Source organism: Gorilla gorilla, chromosome 20 (assembly GCF_029281585.2).
Source record: "Gorilla gorilla gorilla isolate KB3781 chromosome 20, NHGRI_mGorGor1-v2.1_pri, whole genome shotgun sequence".
Lineage (NCBI taxonomy): Eukaryota > Metazoa > Chordata > Mammalia > Primates > Hominidae > Gorilla > Gorilla gorilla.
Window position 1 is genome coordinate 35473883 of NC_073244.2, and position 23322 is coordinate 35497204.

Below are 23322 nucleotides of genomic sequence, written 5' to 3' on the forward strand. Positions count from 1 at the left end.
ACTTGGAAATTCAAGAAAAAGAGGGTTTCAAATCTGCTCTGTCTAAAGTAAGGTTCAACTCTGTGAGTTGAACACAGGCAGCCCAAAGAAGTTACTGACAATTCTTCTGTCTAGCGTTATACGCAGAAATCCCGTTTCCAACAAAATCCTCAAAGAGGTCCAAATATCCACTTGCAGATTTTACAAATAGAGTGTTTCCAAACTGCTCTATGAAAACAAAGGTTAAACTCTGTGAGAGGAACGCACACATCCCAAAGTGTTTGCTGAGAATGATTCCCTCTAGTTTTTATATGAAGATATTTCCTTTTCTACCATAGGCCCAAATCTCTTGAAATCTCCACTTGCAAATTCCACAAAAAGAGGGTTTCAAATCTGCTCTGTCTAAAGGAAGGTTCAACTCTGTGTATTGAACACACGCAGGCCAAAGAAGTTACTGAGAATTCTTCTGTCTAGCGTTATATGCAGAAATCCCGTTTCCAACGATATCCTCAAAGAGGTCCAAATATCCAATTGCAGGCTTTACAAACAGAGTGTTTCCAAACTGCTCTATGAAAACAAAGGTTAAACTCTGTGAGTGGAACTCACAAATCCCAAAGTGGTTGCTGAGAATGATTCTCTCTAGTTTTTATACGAAGATATTTCCTTTTCTACCGTAGGCCCAAAATCGCTTGAAATCTCCACTTGGAAATTCCTCAAAAAGAGGGTTTAAAATCTGCTCTGTCTAAAGTAAGGTTCAACTCTGTGAGTTGAACACACGCAGCCCAAAGAAGTTACTGACAATTCTTCTGTCTAGCGTTATATGCAGAAATCCCGTTTCCAACGAAATCCTCAAAGAGGTCTCAATATCCACTTGCAGACTTTACAAACAGAGTGTTTCCAAACTGCTCTATGAACACCAAGGTTAAACTCTGTGAGTGCAACTCACACATCCCAAAGTGGTTGCTGAGAATGATTCTCTCTAGTTTTTATACGAAGATATTTCCTTTTCTACCGTAGGCCCAAAATCGCTTGAAATCTCCACTTGGAAATTCCACAAAAAGAGGGTTTCAAATCTGCTCTGTCTAAAGTAAGGTTCAACTCTGTGAGTTGAACACATGCAGCCCAAAGAAGTTACTGAGAATTCTTCTGTCTAGCGTTATATGCAGAAATCCCGTTTCCAACGAAATCCTCAAAGAGGTCCAAATATCCACTTGCAGACTTTACAAACAGAGTGTTTCCAATCTGCTCTATGAAAACATAGGTTAAACTCTGTGAGTGGAACGCACACATCCCAAAGAGTTTGCAGAGAATGATTCTCTCTAGTTTTTATACGAAGATATTTCCTTTTCTACCGTAGGCCCAAATAGCTTGAAATCTCCACTTGGAAATTCAAGAAAAAGAGGGTTTCAAATCTGCTCTGTCTAAAGTAAGGTTCAACTCTGTGAGTTGAACACAGGCAGCCCAAAGAAGTTACTGACAATTCTTCTGTCTAGCGTTATACGCAGAAATCCCGTTTCCAACAAAATCCTCAAAGAGGTCCAAATATCCACTTGCAGATTTTACAAATAGAGTGTTTCCAAACTGCTCTATGAAAACAAAGGTTAAACTCTGTGAGAGGAACGCACACATCCCAAAGTGTTTGCTGAGAATGATTCCCTCTAGTTTTTATATGAAGATATTTCCTTTTCTACCATAGGCCCAAATCTCTTGAAATCTCCACTTGCAAATTCCACAAAAAGAGGGTTTCAAATCTGCTCTGTCTAAAGGAAGGTTCAACTCTGTGTATTGAACACACGCAGGCCAAAGAAGTTACTGAGAATTCTTCTGTCTAGCGTTATATGCAGAAATCCCGTTTCCAACGATATCCTCAAAGAGGTCCAAATATCCAATTGCAGGCTTTACAAACAGAGTGTTTCCAAACTGCTCTATGAAAACAAAGGTTAAACTCTGTGAGTGGAACTCACAAATCCCAAAGTGGTTGCTGAGAATGATTCTCTCTAGTTTTTATACGAAGATATTTCCTTTTCTACCGTAGGCCCAAAATCGCTTGAAATCTCCACTTGGAAATTCCTCAAAAAGAGGGTTTAAAATCTGCTCTGTCTAAAGTAAGGTTCAACTCTGTGAGTTGAACACACGCAGCCCAAAGAAGTTACTGAGAATTCTTCTGTCTAGCGTTATATGCAGAAATCCCGTTTCCAACGAAATCCTCAAAGAGGTCTCAATATCCACTTGCAGACTTTACAAACAGAGTGTTTCCAGACTGCTCTATGAAAACAAAGGTTAAACACTGTGAGTGGAACTCACACATCTCAAAGTGGTTGCTGAGAATGATTCTCTCTAGTTTTTATACGAAGATATTTCCTTTTCAACCGTAGGCCCAAAATCGATTGAAATCTCCACTTGGAAATTCCACAAAAAGAGGGTTTCAAATCTGCTCTGTCTAAAGTAAGGTTCAACTCTGTCAGTTGAACACATGCAGCCCAAAGAAGTTACTGAGAATTCTTCTGTCTAGCGTTATATGCAGAAATCCCGTTTCCAACGAAATCCTCAAAGAGGTCCAAATATCCACTTGCAGGCTTTACAAACAGAGTGTTTCCAAACTGCTCTATGAACACAAAGGTTAAACTCTGTGAGTGGAACTCACACATCCCAAAGTGGTTGCTGAGAATGATTCTCTCTAGTTTTTATACGAAGATATTTCCTTTTCTACCGTAGGCCCAAAATCGCTTGAAATCTCCACTTGGAAATTCCACAAAAAGAGGGTTTCAAATCTGCTCTGTCTAAAGTAAGGTTCAACTCTGTCAGTTGAACACATGCAGCCCAAAGAAGTTACTGAGAATTCTTCTGTCTAGCGTTATATGCAGAAATCCCGTTTCCAACGAAATCCTCAAAGAGGTCCAAATATCCACTTGCAGGCTTTACAAACAGAGTGTTTCCAAACTGCTCTATGAACACAAAGGTTAAACTCTGTGAGTGCAACTCACACATCCCAAAGTGGTTGCTGAGAATGATTCTCTCTAGTTTTTATACGAAGATATTTCCTTTTCTACCGTAGGCCCAAAATCGCTTGAAATCTCCACTTGGAAATTCCACAAAAAGAGGGTTTCAAATCTGCTCTGTCTAAAGTAAGGTTCAACTCTGTGAGTTGAACACATGCAGCCCAAAGAAGTTACTGAGAATTCTTCTGTCTAGCGTTATATGCAGAAATCCCGTTTCCAACGAAATCCTCAAAGAGGTCCAAATATCCACTTGCAGATTTTACAAATAGAGTGTTTCCAAACTGCTCTATGAAAACAAAAGTTAAACTCTGTGAGAGGAACGCACACATCCCAAAGTGTTTGCTGAGAATGATTCCCTCTAGTTTTTATATGAAGATATTTCCTTTTCTACCATAGGCCCAAATCTCTTGAAATCTCCACTTGCAAATTCCACAAAAAGAGGGTTTCAAATCTGCTCTGTCTAAAGGAAGGTTCAACTCTGTGTATTGAACACACGCAGGCCAAAGAAGTTACTGAGAATTCTTCTGTCTAGCGTTATATGCAGAAATCCCGTTTCCAACGATATCCTCAAAGAGGTCCAAATATCCAATTGCAGGCTTTACAAACAGAGTGTTTCCAAACTGCTCTATGAAAACAAAGGTTAAACTCTGTGAGTGGAACTCACAAATCCCAAAGTGGTTGCTGAGAATGATTCTCTCTAGTTTTTATACGAAGATATTTCCTTTTCTACCGTAGGCCCAAAATCGCTTGAAATCTCCACTTGGAAATTCCTCAAAAAGAGGGTTTCAAATCTGCTCTGTCTAAAGTAAGGTTCAACTCTGTGAGTTGAACACACGCAGCCCAAAGAAGTTACTGACAATTCTTCTGTCTAGCGTTATATGCAGAAATCCCGTTTCCAACGAAATCCTCAAAGAGGTCTCAATATCCACTTGCAGACTTTACAAACAGAGTGTTTCCAGACTGCTCTATGAAAACAAAGGTTAAACACTGTGAGTGGAACTCACACATCTCAAAGTGGTTGCTGAGAATGATTCTCTCTAGTTTTTATACGAAGATATTTCCTTTTCAACCGTAGGCCCAAAATCGATTGAAATCTCCACTTGGAAATTCCACAAAAAGAGGGTTTCAAATCTGCTCTGTCTAAAGTAAGGTTCAACTCTGTCAGTTGAACACATGCAGCCCAAAGAAGTTACTGAGAATTCTTCTGTCTAGCGTTATATGCAGAAATCCCGTTTCCAACGAAATCCTCAGAGGTCCAAATATCCACTTGCAGATTTTACAAATAGAGTGTTTCCAAACTGCTCTATGAAAACAAAGGTTAAACTCTGTGAGAGGAACGCACACATCCCAAAGTGTTTGCTGAGAATGATTCCCTCTAGTTTTTATATGAAGATATTTCCTTTTCTACCATAGGCCCAAATCTCTTGAAATCTCCACTTGCAAATTCCACAAAAAGAGGGTTTCAAATCTGCTCTGTCTAAAGGAAGGTTCAACTCTGTATTGAACACACGCAGGCCAAAGAAGTTACTGAGAATTCTTCTGTCTAGCGTTATATGCAGAAATCCCGTTTCCAACGATATCCTCAAAGAGGTCCAAATATCCAATTGCAGGCTTTACAAACAGAGTGTTTCCAAACTGCTCTATGAAAACAAAGGTTAAACTCTGTGAGTGGAACTCACAAATCCCAAAGTGGTTGCTGAGAATGATTCTCTCTAGTTTTTATACGAAGATATTTCCTTTTCTACCGTAGGCCCAAAATCGCTTGAAATCTCCACTTGGAAATTCCTCAAAAAGAGGGTTTAAAATCTGCTCTGTCTAAAGTAAGGTTCAACTCTGTGAGTTGAACACACGCAGCCCAAAGAAGTTACTGACAATTCTTCTGTCTAGCGTTATATGCAGAAATCCCGTTTCCAACGAAATCCTCAAAGAGGTCTCAATATCCACTTGCAGACTTTACAAACAGAGTGTTTCCAGACTGCTCTATGAAAACAAAGGTTAAACACTGTGAGTGGAACTCACACATCTCAAAGTGGTTGCTGAGAATGATTCTCTCTAGTTTTTATACGAAGATATTTCCTTTTCAACCGTAGGCCCAAAATCGATTGAAATCTCCACTTGGAAATTCCACAAAAAGAGGGTTTCAAATCTGCTCTGTCTAAAGTAAGGTTCAACTCTGTCAGTTGAACACATGCAGCCCAAAGAAGTTACTGAGAATTCTTCTGTCTAGCGTTATATGCAGAAATCCCGTTTCCAACGAAATCCTCAAAGAGGTCCAAATATCCACTTGCAGGCTTTACAAACAGAGTGTTTCCAAACTGCTCTATGAACACAAAGGTTAAACTCTGTGAGTGGAACTCACACATCCCAAAGTGGTTGCTGAGAATGATTCTCTCTAGTTTTTATACGAAGATATTTCCTTTTCTACCGTAGGCCCAAAATCGCTTGAAATCTCCACTTGGAAATTCCACAAAAAGAGGGTTTCAAATCTGCTCTGTCTAAAGTAAGGTTCAACTCTGTCAGTTGAACACATGCAGCCCAAAGAAGTTACTGAGAATTCTTCTGTCTAGCGTTATATGCAGAAATCCCGTTTCCAACGAAATCCTCAAAGAGGTCCAAATATCCACTTGCAGGCTTTACAAACAGAGTGTTTCCAAACTGCTCTATGAACACAAAGGTTAAACTCTGTGAGTGCAACTCACACATCCCAAAGTGGTTGCTGAGAATGATTCTCTCTAGTTTTTATACGAAGATATTTCCTTTTCTACCGTAGGCCCAAAATCGCTTGAAATCTCCACTTGGAAATTCCACAAAAAGAGGGTTTCAAATCTGCTCTGTCTAAAGTAAGGTTCAACTCTGTGAGTTGAACACACGCATCCCAAAGATGTTACTGAGAATTCTTCTGTCTAGCGTTATATGCAGAAATCCCGTTTCCAACGAAATCCTCAAAGAGGTCTCAATATCCACTTGCAGACTTTACAGAGTGTTTCCAGACTGCTCTATGAAAACAAAGGTTAAACACTGTGAGTGGAACTCACACATCTCAAAGTGGTTGCTGAGAATGATTCTCTCTAGTTTTTATACGAAGATACTTCCTTTTCAACCGTAGGCTCAAAATCGATTGAAATCTCCACTTGGAAATTCCACAAAAAGAGGGTTTCAAATCTGCTCTGTCTAAAGTAAGGTTCAACTCTGTCAGTTGAACACATGCAGCCCAAATAAGTTACTGAGAATTCTTCTGTCTAGCGTTATATGCAGAAATCCCGTTTCCAACGAAATCCTCAAAGAGGTCCAAATATCCACTTGCAGGCTTTACAAACAGAGTGTTTCCAAACTGCTCTATGAACACAAAGGTTAAACTCTGTGAGTGGAACTCACACATCCCAAAGTGGTTGCTGAGAATGATTCTCTCTAGTTTTTATACGAAGATATTTCCTTTTCTACCGTAGGCCCAAAATCGCTTGAAATCTCCACTTGGAAATTCCACAAAAAGAGGGTTTCAAATCTGCTCTGTCTAAAGTAAGGTTCAACTCTGTCAGTTGAACACATGCAGCCCAAAGAAGTTACTGAGAATTCTTCTGTCTAGCGTTATATGCAGAAATCCCGTTTCCAACGAAATCCTCAATGAGGTCCAAATATCCACCTGCAGGCTTTACAATCAGAGTGTTTCCAAACTGCTCTATGAAAACAAAGGTTAAACTCTGTGAGTGGAACTCACACATCCCAAAGTGGTTGCTGAGAATGATTCTCTCTAGTTTTTATACGAAGATATTTCCTTTTCAACCGTAAGCCCAAAATCGCTTGAAATCTCCACTTGGAAATTCCACAAAAAGAGGGTTTCAAATCTGCTCTGTCTAAAGTAAGGTTCAACTCTGTCAGTTGAACACATGCAGCCCAAAGAAGTTACTGAGAATTCTTCTGTCTAGCGTTATATGCAGAAATCCCGTTTCCAACGAAATCCTCAAAGAGGTCCAAATATCCACTTGCAGGCTTTACGAACAGAGTGTTTCCAAACTGCTCTATGAACACAAAGGTTAAACTCTGTGAGTGGAACTCACACATCCCAAAGTGGTTGCTGAGAATGATTCTCTCTAGTTTTTATACGAAGATATTTCCTTTTCTACCGTAGGCCCAAAATCGCTTGAAATCTCCACTTGGAAATTCCACAAAAAGAGGGTTTCAAATCTGCTCTGTCTAAAGTAAGGTTCAACTCTGTCAGTTGAACACATGCAGCCCAAAGAAGTTACTGAGAATTCTTCTGTCTAGCGTTATATGCAGAAATACCGTTTCCAACGAAATCCTCAAAGAGGTCCAAATATCCTCTTGCAGGCTTTACAAACAGAGTGTTTCCAATCTGCTCTATTAACACAAAGGTTAAACTCTGTGAGTGGAACTCACACATCCCAAAGTGGTTGCTGAGAATGATTCTCTCTAGTTTTTATACGAAGATATTTCCTTTTCTACCGTAGGCCCAAAATCGCTTGAAATCTCCACTTGGAAATTCCACAAAAAGAGGGTTTAAAATCTGCTCTGTCTAAAGTAAGGTTCAACTCTGTCAGTTGAACACATGCAGCCCAAAGAAGTTACTGAGAATTCTTCTGTCTAGCGTTATATGCAGAAATCCCGTTTCCAACGAAATCCTCAAAGAGGTCCAAATATCCACTTGCAGACTTTACAAACAGAGTGTTTCCAATCTGCTCTATGAAAACATAGGTTAAACTCTGTGAGTGGAACGCACACATCCCAAAGAGTTTGCAGAGAATGATTCTCTCTAGTTTTTATACGAAGATATTTCCTTTTCTACCGTAGGCCCAAATAGCTTGAAATCTCCACTTGGAAATTCAAGAAAAAGAGGGTTTCAAATCTGCTCTGTCTAAAGTAAGGTTCAACTCTGTGAGTTGAACACAGGCAGCCCAAAGAAGTTACTGACAATTCTTCTGTCTAGCGTTATACGCAGAAATCCCGTTTCCAACAAAATCCTCAAAGAGGTCCAAATATCCACTTGCAGATTTTACAAATAGAGTGTTTCCAAACTGCTCTATGAAAACAAAGGTTAAACTCTGTGAGAGGAACGCACACATCCCAAAGTGTTTGCTGAGAATGATTCCCTCTAGTTTTTATATGAAGATATTTCCTTTTCTACCATAGGCCCAAATCTCTTGAAATCTCCACTTGCAAATTCCACAAAAAGAGGGTTTCAAATCTGCTCTGTCTAAAGGAAGGTTCAACTCTGTGTATTGAACACACGCAGGCCAAAGAAGTTACTGAGAATTCTTCTGTCTAGCGTTATATGCAGAAATCCCGTTTCCAACGATATCCTCAAAGAGGTCCAAATATCCAATTGCAGGCTTTACAAACAGAGTGTTTCCAAACTGCTCTATGAAAACAAAGGTTAAACTCTGTGAGTGGAACTCACAAATCCCAAAGTGGTTGCTGAGAATGATTCTCTCTAGTTTTTATACGAAGATATTTCCTTTTCTACCGTAGGCCCAAAATCGCTTGAAATCTCCACTTGGAAATTCCTCAAAAAGAGGGTTTAAAATCTGCTCTGTCTAAAGTAAGGTTCAACTCTGTGAGTTGAACACACGCAGCCCAAAGAAGTTACTGACAATTCTTCTGTCTAGCGTTATATGCAGAAATCCCGTTTCCAACGAAATCCTCAAAGAGGTCTCAATATCCACTTGCAGACTTTACAAACAGAGTGTTTCCAGACTGCTCTATGAAAACAAAGGTTAAACACTGTGAGTGGAACTCACACATCTCAAAGTGGTTGCTGAGAATGATTCTCTCTAGTTTTTATACGAAGATATTTCCTTTTCAACCGTAGGCCCAAAATCGATTGAAATCTCCACTTGGAAATTCCACAAAAAGAGGGTTTCAAATCTGCTCTGTCTAAAGTAAGGTTCAACTCTGTCAGTTGAACACATGCAGCCCAAAGAAGTTACTGAGAATTCTTCTGTCTAGCGTTATATGCAGAAATCCCGTTTCCAACGAAATCCTCAAAGAGGTCCAAATATCCAATTGCAGGCTTTACAAACAGAGTGTTTCCAAACTGCTCTATGAACACAAAGGTTAAACTCTGTGAGTGGAACTCACACATCCCAAAGTGGTTGCTGAGAATGATTCTCTCTAGTTTTTATACGAAGATATTTCCTTTTCTACCGTAGGCCCAAAATCGCTTGAAATCTCCACTTGGAAATTCCACAAAAAGAGGGTTTCAAATCTGCTCTGTCTAAAGTAAGGTTCAACTCTGTCAGTTGAACACATGCAGCCCAAAGAAGTTACTGAGAATTCTTCTGTCTAGCGTTATATGCAGAAATCCCGTTTCCAACGAAATCCTCAAAGAGGTCCAAATATCCACTTGCAGGCTTTACAAACAGAGTGTTTCCAAACTGCTCTATGAACACAAAGGTTAAACTCTGTGAGTGCAACTCACACATCCCAAAGTGGTTGCTGAGAATGATTCTCTCTAGTTTTTATACGAAGATATTTCCTTTTCTACCGTAGGCCCAAAATCGCTTGAAATCTCCACTTGGAAATTCAAGAAAAAGAGGGTTTCAAATCTGCTCTGTCTAAAGTAAGGTTCAACTCTGTGAGTTGAACACATGCAGCCCAAAGAAGTTACTGAGAATTCTTCTGTCTAGCGTTATATGCAGAAATCCCGTTTCCAACGAAATCCTCAAAGAGGTCCAAATATCCACTTGCAGACTTTACAAACAGAGTGTTTCCAATCTGCTCTATGAAAACATAGGTTAAACTCTGTGAGTGGAACGCACACATCCCAAAGAGTTTGCAGAGAATGATTCTCTCTAGTTTTTATACGAAGATATTTCCTTTTCTACCGTAGGCCCAAATAGCTTGAAATCTCCACTTGGAAATTCAAGAAAAAGAGGGTTTCAAATCTGCTCTGTCTAAAGTAAGGTTCAACTCTGTGAGTTGAACACAGGCAGCCCAAAGAAGTTACTGACAATTCTTCTGTCTAGCGTTATACGCAGAAATCCCGTTTCCAACAAAATCCTCAAAGAGGTCCAAATATCCACTTGCAGATTTTACAAATAGAGTGTTTCCAAACTGCTCTATGAAAACAAAGGTTAAACTCTGTGAGAGGAACGCACACATCCCAAAGTGTTTGCTGAGAATGATTCCCTCTAGTTTTTATATGAAGATATTTCCTTTTCTACCATAGGCCCAAATCTCTTGAAATCTCCACTTGCAAATTCCACAAAAAGAGGGTTTCAAATCTGCTCTGTCTAAAGGAAGGTTCAACTCTGTGTATTGAACACACGCAGGCCAAAGAAGTTACTGAGAATTCTTCTGTCTAGCGTTATATGCAGAAATCCCGTTTCCAACGATATCCTCAAAGAGGTCCAAATATCCAATTGCAGGCTTTACAAACAGAGTGTTTCCAAACTGCTCTATGAAAACAAAGGTTAAACTCTGTGAGTGGAACTCACAAATCCCAAAGTGGTTGCTGAGAATGATTCTCTCTAGTTTTTATACGAAGATACTTCCTTTTCTACCGTAGGCCCAAAATCGCTTGAAATCTCCACTTGGAAATTCCTCAAAAAGAGGGTTTCAAATCTGCTCTGTCTAAAGTAAGGTTCAACTCTGTGAGTTGAACACACGCAGCCCAAAGAAGTTACTGACAATTCTTCTGTCTAGCGTTATATGCAGAAATCCCGTTTCCAACGAAATCCTCAAAGAGGTCTCAATATCCACTTGCAGACTTTACAAACAGAGTGTTTCCAGACTGCTCTATGAAAACAAAGGTTAAACACGGTGAGTGGAACTCACACATCTCAAAGTGGTTGCTGAGAATGATTCTCTCTAGTTTTTATACGAAGATATTTCCTTTTCAACCGTAGGCCCAAAATCGATTGAAATCTCCACTTGGAAATTCCACAAAAAGAGGGTTTCAAATCTGCTCTGTCTAAAGTAAGGTTCAACTCTGTCAGTTGAACACATGCAGCCCAAAGAAGTTACTGAGAATTCTTCTGTCTAGCGTTATATGCAGAAATCCCGTTTCCAACGAAATCCTCAAAGAGGTCCAAATATCCACTTGCAGGCTTTACAAACAGAGTGTTTCCAAACTGCTCTATGAACACAAAGGTTAAACTCTGTGAGTGGAACTCACACATCCCAAAGTGGTTGCTGAGAATGATTCTCTCTAGTTTTTATACGAAGATATTTCCTTTTCTACCGTAGGCCCAAAATCGCTTGAAATCTCCACTTGGAAATTCCACAAAAAGAGGGTTTCAAATCTGCTCTGTCTAAAGTAAGGTTCAACTCTGTCAGTTGAACACATGCAGCCCTAGGAAGTTACTGAGAATTCTTCTGTCTAGCGTTATATGCAGAAATCCCGTTTCCAAAGAAATCCTCAATGAGGTCCAAATATCCACTTGCAGGCTTTACAAACAGAGTGTTTCCAAACTGCTCTATGAAAACAAAGGTTAAACTCTGTGAGTGGAACTCACACATCTCAAAGTGGTTGCTGAGAATGATTCTCTCTAGTTTTTATACGAAGATATTTCCTTTTCTACCGTAGGCCCAAATCGCTTGAAATCTCCCCTTGGAAATTCCACAAAAAGAGGGTTTCAAATCTGCTCTTTCTAAAGGAAGGTTCAACTCTGTGAGTTGAACACACGCATCCCAAAGATGTTACTGAGAATTCTTCTGTCTAGCGTTATATGCAGAAATCCCGTTTCCAACGAAATCCTCAAAGAGGTCTCAATATCCACTTGCAGACTTTACAAACAGAGTGTTTCCAGACTGCTCTATGAAAACAAAGGTTAAACACTGTGAGTGGAACTCACACATCTCAAAGTGGTTGCTGAGAATGATCCTCTCTAGTTTTTATACGAAGATATTTCCTTTTCAACCGTAGGCCCAAAATCGATTGAAATCTCCACTTGGAAATTCCACAAAAAGAGGGTTTCAAATCTGCTCTGTCTAAAGTAAGGTTCAACTCTGTCAGTTGAACACATGCAGCCCAAAGAAGTTACTGAGAATTCTTCTGTCTAGCGTTATATGCAGAAATCCCGTTTCCAACGAAATCCTCAAAGAGGTCCAAATATCCACTTGCAGGCTTTACAAACAGAGTGTTTCCAAACTGCTCTATGAACACAAAGGTTAAACTCTGTGAGTGGAACTCACACATCCCAAAGTGGTTGCTGAGAATGATTCTCTCTAGTTTTTATACGAAGATATTTCCTTTTCTACCGTAGGCCCAAAATCGCTTGAAATCTCCACTTGGAAATTCCACAAAAAGAGGGTTTCAAATCTGCTCTGTCTAAAGTAAGGTTCAACTCTGTCAGTTGAACACATGCAGCCCAAAGAAGTTACTGAGAATTCTTCTGTCTAGCGTTATATGCAGAAATCCCGTTTCCAACGAAATCCTCAAAGAGGTCCAAATATCCACTTGCAGGCTTTACAAACAGAGTGTTTCCAAACTGCTCTATGAACACAAAGGTTAAACTCTGTGAGTGCAACTCACACATCCCAAAGTGGTTGCTGAGAATGATTCTCTCTAGTTTTTATACGAAGATATTTCCTTTTCTACCGTAGGCCCATAATCGCTTGAAATCTCCACTTGGAAATTCCACAAAAAGAGGGTTTCAAATCTGCTCTGTCTAAAGTAAGGTTCAACTCTGTGAGTTGAACACATGCAGCCCAAAGAAGTTACTGAGAATTCTTCTGTCTAGCGTTATATGCAGAAATCCCGTTTCCAACGAAATCCTCAAAGAGGTCCAAATATCCACTTGCAGACTTTACAAACAGAGTGTTTCCAATCTGCTCTATGAAAACATAGGTTAAACTCTGTGAGTGGAACGCACACATCCCAAAGAGTTTGCAGAGAATGATTCTCTCTAGTTTTTATACGAAGATATTTCCTTTTCTACCGTAGGCCCAAATAGCTTGAAATCTCCACTTGGAAATTCAAGAAAAAGAGGGTTTCAAATCTGCTCTGTCTAAAGTAAGGTTCAACTCTGTGAGTTGAACACAGGCAGCCCAAAGAAGTTACTGACAATTCTTCTGTCTAGCGTTATACGCAGAAATCCCGTTTCCAACAAAATCCTCAAAGAGGTCCAAATATCCACTTGCAGATTTTACAAATAGAGTGTTTCCAAACTGCTCTATGAAAACAAAGGTTAAACTCTGTGAGAGGAACGCACACATCCCAAAGTGTTTGCTGAGAATGATTCCCTCTAGTTTTTATATGAAGATACTTCCTTTTCTACCATAGGCCCAAATCTCTTGAAATCTCCACTTGCAAATTCCACAAAAAGAGGGTTTCAAATCTGCTCTGTCTAAAGGAAGGTTCAACTCTGTGTATTGAACACACGCAGGCCAAAGAAGTTACTGAGAATTCTTCTGTCTAGCGTTATATGCAGAAATCCCGTTTCCAACGATATCCTCAAAGAGGTCCAAATATCCAATTGCAGGCTTTACAAACAGAGTGTTTCCAAACTGCTCTATGAAAACAAAGGTTAAACTCTGTGAGTGGAACTCACAAATCCCAAAGTGGTTGCTGAGAATGATTCTCTCTAGTTTTTATACGAAGATATTTCCTTTTCTACCGTAGGCCCAAAATCGCTTGAAATCTCCACTTGGAAATTCCTCAAAAAGAGGGTTTCAAATCTGCTCTGTCTAAAGTAAGGTTCAACTCTGTGAGTTGAACACACGCAGCCCAAAGAAGTTACTGACAATTCTTCTGTCTAGCGTTATATGCAGAAATCCCGTTTCCAACGAAATCCTCAAAGAGGTCTCAATATCCACTTGCAGACTTTACAAACAGAGTGTTTCCAGACTGCTCTATGAAAACAAAGGTTAAACACTGTGAGTGGAACTCACACATCTCAAAGTGGTTGCTGAGAATGATTCTCTCTAGTTTTTATACGAAGATATTTCCTTTTCAACCGTAGGCCCAAAATCGATTGAAATCTCCACTTGGAAATTCCACAAAAAGAGGGTTTCAAATCTGCTCTGTCTAAAGTAAGGTTCAACTCTGTCAGTTGAACACATGCAGCCCAAAGAAGTTACTGAGAATTCTTCTGTCTAGCGTTATATGCAGAAATCCCGTTTCCAACGAAATCCTCAAAGAGGTCCAAATATCCACTTGCAGATTTTACAAATAGAGTGTTTCCAAACTGCTCTATGAAAACAAAGGTTAAACTCTGTGAGAGGAACGCACACATCCCAAAGTGTTTGCTGAGAATGATTCCCTCTAGTTTTTATATGAAGATATTTCCTTTTCTACCATAGGCCCAAATCTCTTGAAATCTCCACTTGCAAATTCCACAAAAAGAGGGTTTCAAATCTGCTCTGTCTAAAGGAAGGTTCAACTCTGTGTATTGAACACACGCAGGCCAAAGAAGTTACTGAGAATTCTTCTGTCTAGCGTTATATGCAGAAATCCCGTTTCCAACGATATCCTCAAAGAGGTCCAAATATCCAATTGCAGGCTTTACAAACAGAGTGTTTCCAAACTGCTCTATGAATACAAAGGTTAAACTCTGTGAGTGGAACTCACAAATCCCAAAGTGGTTGCTGAGAATGATTCTCTCTAGTTTTTATACGAAGATATTTCCTTTTCTACCGTAGGCCCAAAATCGCTTGAAATCTCCACTTGGAAATTCCTCAAAAAGAGGGTTTCAAATCTGCTCTGTCTAAAGTAAGGTTCAACTCTGTGAGTTGAACACACGCAGCCCAAAGAAGTTACTGACAATTCTTCTGTCTAGCGTTATATGCAGAAATCCCGTTTCCAACGAAATCCTCAAAGAGGTCTCAATATCCACTTGCAGACTTTACAAACAGAGTGTTTCCAGACTGCTCTATGAAAACAAAGGTTAAACACTGTGAGTGGAACTCACACATCTCAAAGTGGTTGCTGAGAATGATTCTCTCTAGTTTTTATACGAAGATATTTCCTTTTCAACCGTAGGCCCAAAATCGATTGAAATCTCCACTTGGAAATTCCACAAAAAGAGGGTTTCAAATCTGCTCTGTCTAAAGTAAGGTTCAACTCTGTCAGTTGAACACATGCAGCCCAAAGAAGTTACTGAGAATTCTTCTGTCTAGCGTTATATGCAGAAATCCCGTTTCCAACGAAATCCTCAAAGAGGTCCAAATATCCACTTGCAGGCTTTACAAACAGAGTGTTTCCAAACTGCTCTATGAACACAAAGGTTAAACTCTGTGAGTGGAACTCACACATCCCAAAGTGGTTGCTGAGAATGATTCTCTCTAGTTTTTATACGAAGATATTTCCTTTTCTACCGTAGGCCCAAAATCGCTTGAAATCTCCACTTGGAAATTCCACAAAAAGAGGGTTTCAAATCTGCTCTGTCTAAAGTAAGGTTCAACTCTGTCAGTTGAACACATGCAGCCCAAAGAAGTTACTGAGAATTCTTCTGTCTAGCGTTATATGCAGAAATCCCGTTTCCAACGAAATCCTCAAAGAGGTCCAAATATCCACTTGCAGGCTTTACAAACAGAGTGTTTCCAAACTGCTCTATGAACACAAAGGTTAAACTCTGTGAGTGCAACTCACACATCCCAAAGTGGTTGCTGAGAATGATTCTCTCTAGTTTTTATACGAAGATATTTCCTTTTCTACCGTAGGCCCATAATCGCTTGAAATCTCCACTTGGAAATTCCTCAAAAAGAGGGTTTCAAATCTGCTCTGTCTGAAGTAAGGTTCAACTCTGTGAGTTGAACACATGCAGCCCAAAGAAGTTACTGAGAATTCTTCTGTCTAGCGTTATATGCAGAAATCCCGTTTCCAACGAAATCCTCAAAGAGGTCCAAATATCCACTTGCAGACTTTACAAACAGAGTGTTTCCAATCTGCTCTATGAAAACATAGGTTAAACTCTGTGAGTGGAACTCACACATCCCAAAGTGGTTGCTGAGAATGATTCTCTCTAGTTTTATACGAAGATATTTCCTTTTCTACCGTAGGCCCAAAATCGCTTGAAATCTCCACTTGGAAATTCCACAAAAAGAGGGTTTCAAATCTGCTCTGTCTAAAGTAAGGTTCAACTCTGTGAGTTGAACACATGCAGCCCAAAGAAGTTACTGAGAATTCTTCTGTCTAGCGTTATATGCAGAAATCCCGTTTCCAACGAAATCCTCAAAGAGGTCCAAATATCCACTTGCAGACTTTACAAACAGAGTGTTTCCAATCTGCTCTATGAAAACATAGGTTAAACTCTGTGAGTGGAACGCACACATCCCAAAGAGTTTGCAGAGAATGATTCTCTCTAGTTTTTATAGGAAGATATTTCCTTTTCTACCGTAGGCCCAAATAGCTTGAAATCTCCACTTGGAAATTCAAGAAAAAGAGGGTTTCAAATCTGCTCTGTCTAAAGTAAGGTTCAACTCTGTGAGTTGAACACAGGCAGCCCAAAGAAGTTACTGACAATTCTTCTGTCTAGCGTTATACGCAGAAATCCCGTTTCCAACAAAATCCTCAAAGAGGTCCAAATATCCACTTGCAGATTTTACAAATAGAGTGTTTCCAAACTGCTCTATGAAAACAAAGGTTAAACTCTGTGAGAGGAACGCACACATCCCAAAGTGTTTGCTGAGAATGATTCCCTCTAGTTTTTATATGAAGATATTTCCTTTTCTACCATAGGCCCAAATCTCTTGAAATCTCCACTTGCAAATTCCACAAAAAGAGGGTTTCAAATCTGCTCTGTCTAAAGGAAGGTTCAACTCTGTGTATTGAACACACGCAGGCCAAAGAAGTTACTGAGAATTCTTCTGTCTAGCGTTATATGCAGAAATCCCGTTTCCAACGATATCCTCAAAGAGGTCCAAATATCCAATTGCAGGCTTTACAAACAGAGTGTTTCCAAACTGCTCTATGAAAACAAAGGTTAAACTCTGTGAGTGGAACTCACAAATCCCAAAGTGGTTGCTGAGAATGATTCTCTCTAGTTTTTATACGAAGATATTTCCTTTTCTACCGTAGGCCCAAAATCGCTTGAAATCTCCACTTGGAAATTCCTCAAAAAGAGGGTTTAAAATCTGCTCTGTCTAAAGTAAGGTTCAACTCTGTGAGTTGAACACACGCAGCCCAAAGAAGTTACTGACAATTCTTCTGTCTAGCGTTATATGCAGAAATCCCGTTTCCAACGAAATCCTCAAAGAGGTCTCAATATCCACTTGCAGACTTTACAAACAGAGTGTTTCCAGACTGCTCTATGAAAACAAAGGTTAAACACTGTGAGTGGAACTCACACATCTCAAAGTGGTTGCTGAGAATGATTCTCTCTAGTTTTTATACGAAGATATTTCCTTTTCAACCGTAGGCCCAAAATCGATTGAAATCTCCACTTGGAAATTCCACAAAAAGAGGGTTTCAAATCTGCTCTGTCTAAAGTAAGGTTCAACTCTGTCAGTTGAACACATGCAGCCCAAAGAAGTTACTGAGAATTCTTCTGTCTAGCGTTATATGCAGAAATCCCGTTTCCAACGAAATCCTCAAAGAGGTCCAAATATCCACTTGCAGGCTTTACAAACAGAGTGTTTCCAAACTGCTCTATGAACACAAAGGTTAAACTCTGTGAGTGGAACTCACACATCCCAAAGTGGTTGCTGAGAATGATTCTCTCTAGTTTTTATACGAAGATATTTCCTTTTCTACCGTAGGCCCAAAATCGCTTGAAATCTCCACTTGGAAATTCCACAAAAAGAGGGTTTCAAATCTGCTCTGTCTAAAGTAAGGTTCAACTCTGTCAGTTGAACACATGCAGCCCAAAGAAGTTACTGAGAATTCTTCTGTCTAGCGTTATATGCAGAAATCCCGTTTCCAACGAAATCCTCAAAGAGGTCCAAATATCCACTTGCAGGCTTTACAAACAGAGTGTTTCCAATCTGCTCTATGAAAACATAGGTTAAACTCTGTGAGTGGAACGCACACATCCCAAAGAGTTTGCAGAGAATGATTCTCTCTAGTTTTTATACGAAGATATTTCCTTTTCTACCGTAGGCCCAAATCGCTTGAAATCTCCACTTGGAAATTCAAGAAAAAGAGGGTTTCAAATCTGCTCTGTCTAAAGTAAGGTTCAACTCTGTGAGTTGAACACAGGCAGCCCAAAGAAGTTACTGACAATTCTCCTGTCTAGCGTTATACGCAGAAATCCCGTTTCCATCAAAATCCTCAAAGAGGTCCAAATATCCACTTGCTGATTTTACAAATAGAGTGTTTCCAAACTGCTCTATGAAAACAAAGGTTAAACTCTGTGAGAGGAACGCACACATCCCAAAGTGTTTGCTGAGAATGATTCCCTCTAGTTTTTATATGAAGATATTTCCTTTTCTACCATAGGCCCAAATCTCTTGAAATCTCCACTTGCAAATTCCACAAAAAGAGGGTTTCAAATCTGCTCTGTCTAAAGGAAGGTTCAACTCTGTGTATTGAACACACGCAGGCCAAAGAAGTTACTGAGAATTCTTCTGTCTAGCGTTATATGCAGAAATCCCGTTTCCAACGATATCCTCAAAGAGGTCCAAATATCCAATTGCAGGCTTTACAAACAGAGTGTTTCCAAACTGCTCTATGAAAACAAAGGTTAAACTCTGTGAGTGGAACTCACAAATCCCAAAGTGGTTGCTGAGAATGATTCTCTCTAGTTTTAATACGAAGATATTTCCTTTTCTACCGTAGGCCCAAAATCGCTTGAAATCTCCACTTGGAAATTCCTCAAAAAGAGGGTTTCAAATCTGCTCTGTCTAAAGTAAGGTTCAACTCTGTGAGTTGAACACACGCAGCCCAAAGAAGTTACTGACAATTCTTCTGTCTAGCGTTATATGCAGAAATACCGTTTTCAACGAAATCCTCAAAGAGGTCTCAATATCCACTTGCAGACTTTACAAACAGAGTGTTTCCAGACTGCTCTATGAAAACAAAGGTTAAACACTGTGAGTGGAACTCACACATCTCAAAGTGGTTGCTGAGAATGATTCTCTCTAGTTTTTATACGAAGATATTTCCTTTTCAACCGTAGGCCCAAAATCGATTGAAATCTCCACTTGGAAATTCCACAAAAAGAGGGTTTCAAATCTGCTCTGTCTAAAGTAAGGTTCAACTCTGTCAGTTGAACACATGCAGCCCAAAGAAGTTACTGAGAATTCTTCTGTCTAGCGTTATATGCAGAAATCCCGTTTCCAACGAAATCCTCAAAGAGGTCCAAATATCCACTTGCAGGCTTTACAAACAGAGTGTTTCCAAACTGCTCTATGAAAACAAAGGTTAAACTCTGTGAGAGGAACGCACACATCCCAAAGTGTTTGCTGAGAATGATTCCCTCTAGTTTTTATATGAAGATATTTCCTTTTCTACCATAGGCCCAAATCTCTTGAAATCTCCACTTGCAAATTCCACAAAAAGAGGGTTTCAAATCTGCTCTGTCTAAAGGAAGGTTCAACTCTGTGTATTGAACACACGCAGGCCAAAGAAGTTACTGAGAATTCTTCTGTCTAGCGTTATATGCAGAAATCCCGTTTCCAACGATATCCTCAAAGAGGTCCAAATATCCAATTGCAGGCTTTACAAACAGAGTGTTTCCAAACTGCTCTATGAAAACAAAGGTTAAACTCTGTGAGTGGAACTCACAAATCCCAAAGTGGTTGCTGAGAATGATTCTCTCTAGTTTTTATACGAAGATATTTCCTTTTCTACCGTAGGCCCAAAATCGCTTGAAATCTCCACATGGAAATTCCTCAAAAAGAGGGTTTAAAATCTGCTCTGTCTAAAGTAAGGTTCAACTCTGTGAGTTGAACACACGCAGCCCAAAGAAGTTACTGACAATTCTTCTGTCTAGCGTTATATGCAGAAATCCCGTTTCCAACGAAATCCTCAAAGAGGTCTCAATATCCACTTGCAGACTTTACAAACAGAGTGTTTCCAGACTGCTCTATGAAAACAAAGGTTAAACACTGTGAGTGGAACTCACACATCTCAAAGTGGTTGCTGAGAATGATTCTCTCTAGTTTTTATACGAAGATATTTCCTTTTCAACCGTAGGCCCAAAATCGATTGAAATCTCCACTTGGAAATTCCACAAAAAGAGGGTTTCAAATCTGCTCTGTCTAAAGTAAGGTTCAACTCTGTCAGTTGAACACATGCAGCCCAAAGAAGTTACTGAGAATTCTTCTGTCTAGCGTTATATGCAGAAATCCCGTTTCCAACGAAATCCTCAAAGAGGTCCAAATATCCACTTGCAGGCTTTACAAACAGAGTGTTTCCAAACTGCTCTATGAACACAAAGGTTAAACTCTGTGAGTGGAACTCACACATCCCAAAGTGGTTGCTGAGAATGATTCTCTCTAGTTTTTATACGAAGATATTTCCTTTTCTACCGTAGGCCCAAAATCGCTTGAAATCTCCACTTGGAAATTCCACAAAAAGAGGGTTTCAAATCTGCTCTGTCTAAAGTAAGGTTCAACTCTGTCAGTTGAACACATGCAGCCCAAAGAAGTTACTGAGAATTCTTCTGTCTAGCGTTATATGCAGAAATCCCGTTTCCAACGAAATCCTCAAAGAGGTCCAAATATCCACTTGCAGGCTTTACAAACAGAGTGTTTCCAAACTGCTCTATGAACACAAAGGTTAAACTGTGAGTGCAACTCACACATCCCAAAGTGGTTGCTGAGAATGATTCTCTCTAGTTTTTATACGAAGATATTTCCTTTTCTACCGTAGGCCCAAAATCGCTTGAAATCTCCACTTGGAAATTCCACAAAAAGAGGGTTTCAAATCTGCTCTGTCTAAAGTAAGGTTCAACTCTGTGAGTTGAACACATGCAGCCCAAAGAAGTTACTGAGAATTCTTCTGTCTAGCGTTATATGCAGAAATCCCGTTTCCAACGAAATCCTCAAAGAGGTCCAAATATCCACTTGCAGACTTTACAAACAGAGTGTTTCCAATCTGCTCTATGAAAACATAGGTTAAACTCTGTGAGTGGAACGCACACATCCCAAAGAGTTTGCAGAGAATGATTCTCTCTAGTTTTTATACGAAGATATTTCCTTTTCTACCGTAGGCCCAAATAGCTTGAAATCTCCACTTGGAAATTCAAGAAAAAGAGGGTTTCAAATCTGCTCTTTCTAAAGGAAGGTTCAACTCTGTGAGTTGAACACACCCATCCCAAAGATGTTACTGAGAATTCTTCTGTCTAGCGTTATATGCAGAAATCCCGTTTCCAACGAAATCCTCAAAGAGGTCTCAATATCCACTTGCAGACTTTACAGAGTGTTTCCAGACTGCTCTATGAAAACAAAGGTTAAACACTGTGAGTGGAACTCACACATCTCAAAGTGGTTGCTGAGAATGATTCTCTCTAGTTTTTATACGAAGATACTTCCTTTTCAACCGTAGGCTCAAAATCGATTGAAATCTCCACTTGGAAATTCCACAAAAAGAGGGTTTCAAATCTGCTCTGTCTAAAGTAAGGTTCAACTCTGTCAGTTGAACACATGCAGCCCAAATAAGTTACTGAGAATTCTTCTGTCTAGCGTTATATGCAGAAATCCCGTTTCCAACGAAATCCTCAAAGAGGTCCAAATATCCACTTGCAGGCTTTACAAACAGAGTGTTTCCAAACTGCTCTATGAACACAAAGGTTAAACTCTGTGAGTGGAACTCACACATCCCAAAGTGGTTGCTGAGAATGATTCTCTCTAGTTTTTATACGAAGATATTTCCTTTTCTACCGTAGGCCCAAAATCGCTTGAAATCTCCACTTGGAAATTCCACAAAAAGAGGGTTTCAAATCTGCTCTGTCTAAAGTAAGGTTCAACTCTGTCAGTTGAACACATGCAGCCCAAAGAAGTTACTGAGAATTCTTCTGTCTAGCGTTATATGCAGAAATCCCGTTTCCAACGAAATCCTCAATGAGGTCCAAATATCCACCTGCAGGCTTTACAATCAGAGTGTTTCCAAACTGCTCTATGAAAACAAAGGTTAAACTCTGTGAGTGGAACTCACACATCCCAAAGTGGTTGCTGAGAATGATTCTCTCTAGTTTTTATACGAAGATATTTCCTTTTCAACCGTAAGCCCAAAATCGCTTGAAATCTCCACTTGGAAATTCCACAAAAAGAGGGTTTCAAATCTGCTCTGTCTAAAGTAAGGTTCAACTCTGTCAGTTGAACACATGCAGCCCAAAGAAGTTACTGAGAATTCTTCTGTCTAGCGTTATATGCAGAAATCCCGTTTCCAACAAAATCCTCAAAGAGGTCCAAATATCCACTTGCAGGCTTTACGAACAGAGTGTTTCCAAACTGCTCTATGAACACAAAGGTTAAACTCTGTGAGTGGAACTCACACATCCCAAAGTGGTTGCTGAGAATGATTCTCTCTAGTTTTTATACGAAGATATTTCCTTTTCTACCGTAGGCCCAAAATCGCTTGAAATCTCCACTTGGAAATTCCACAAAAAGAGGGTTTCAAATCTGCTCTGTCTAAAGTAAGGTTCAACTCTGTCAGTTGAACACATGCAGCCCAAAGAAGTTACTGAGAATTCTTCTGTCTAGCGTTATATGCAGAAATACCGTTTCCAACGAAATCCTCAAAGAGGTCCAAATATCCTCTTGCAGGCTTTACAAACAGAGTGTTTCCAATCTGCTCTATTAACACAAAGGTTAAACTCTGTGAGTGGAACTCACACATCCCAAAGTGGTTGCTGAGAATGATTCTCTCTAGTTTTTATACGAAGATATTTCCTTTTCTACCGTAGGCCCAAAATCGCTTGAAATCTCCACTTGGAAATTCCACAAAAAGAGGGTTTCAAATCTGCTCTGTCTAAAGTAAGGTTCAACTCTGTCAGTTGAACACATGCAGCCCAAAGAAGTTACTGAGAATTCTTCTGTCTAGCGTTATATGCAGAAATCCCGTTTCCAACGAAATCCTCAAAGAGGTCCAAATATCCACTTGCAGACTTTACAAACAGAGTGTTTCCAATCTGCTCTATGAAAACATAGGTTAAACTCTGTGAGTGGAACGCACACATCCCAAAGAGTTTGCAGAGAATGATTCTCTCTAGTTTTTATACGAAGATATTTCCTTTTCTACCGTAGGCCCAAATAGCTTGAAATCTCCACTTGGAAATTCAAGAAAAAGAGGGTTTCAAATCTGCTCTGTCTAAAGTAAGGTTCAACTCTGTGAGTTGAACACAGGCAGCCCAAAGAAGTTACTGACAATTCTTCTGTCTAGCGTTATACGCAGAAATCCCGTTTCCAACAAAATCCTCAAAGAGGTCCAAATATCCACTTGCAGATTTTACAAATAGAGTGTTTCCAAACTGCTCTATGAAAACAAAGGTTAAACTCTGTGAGA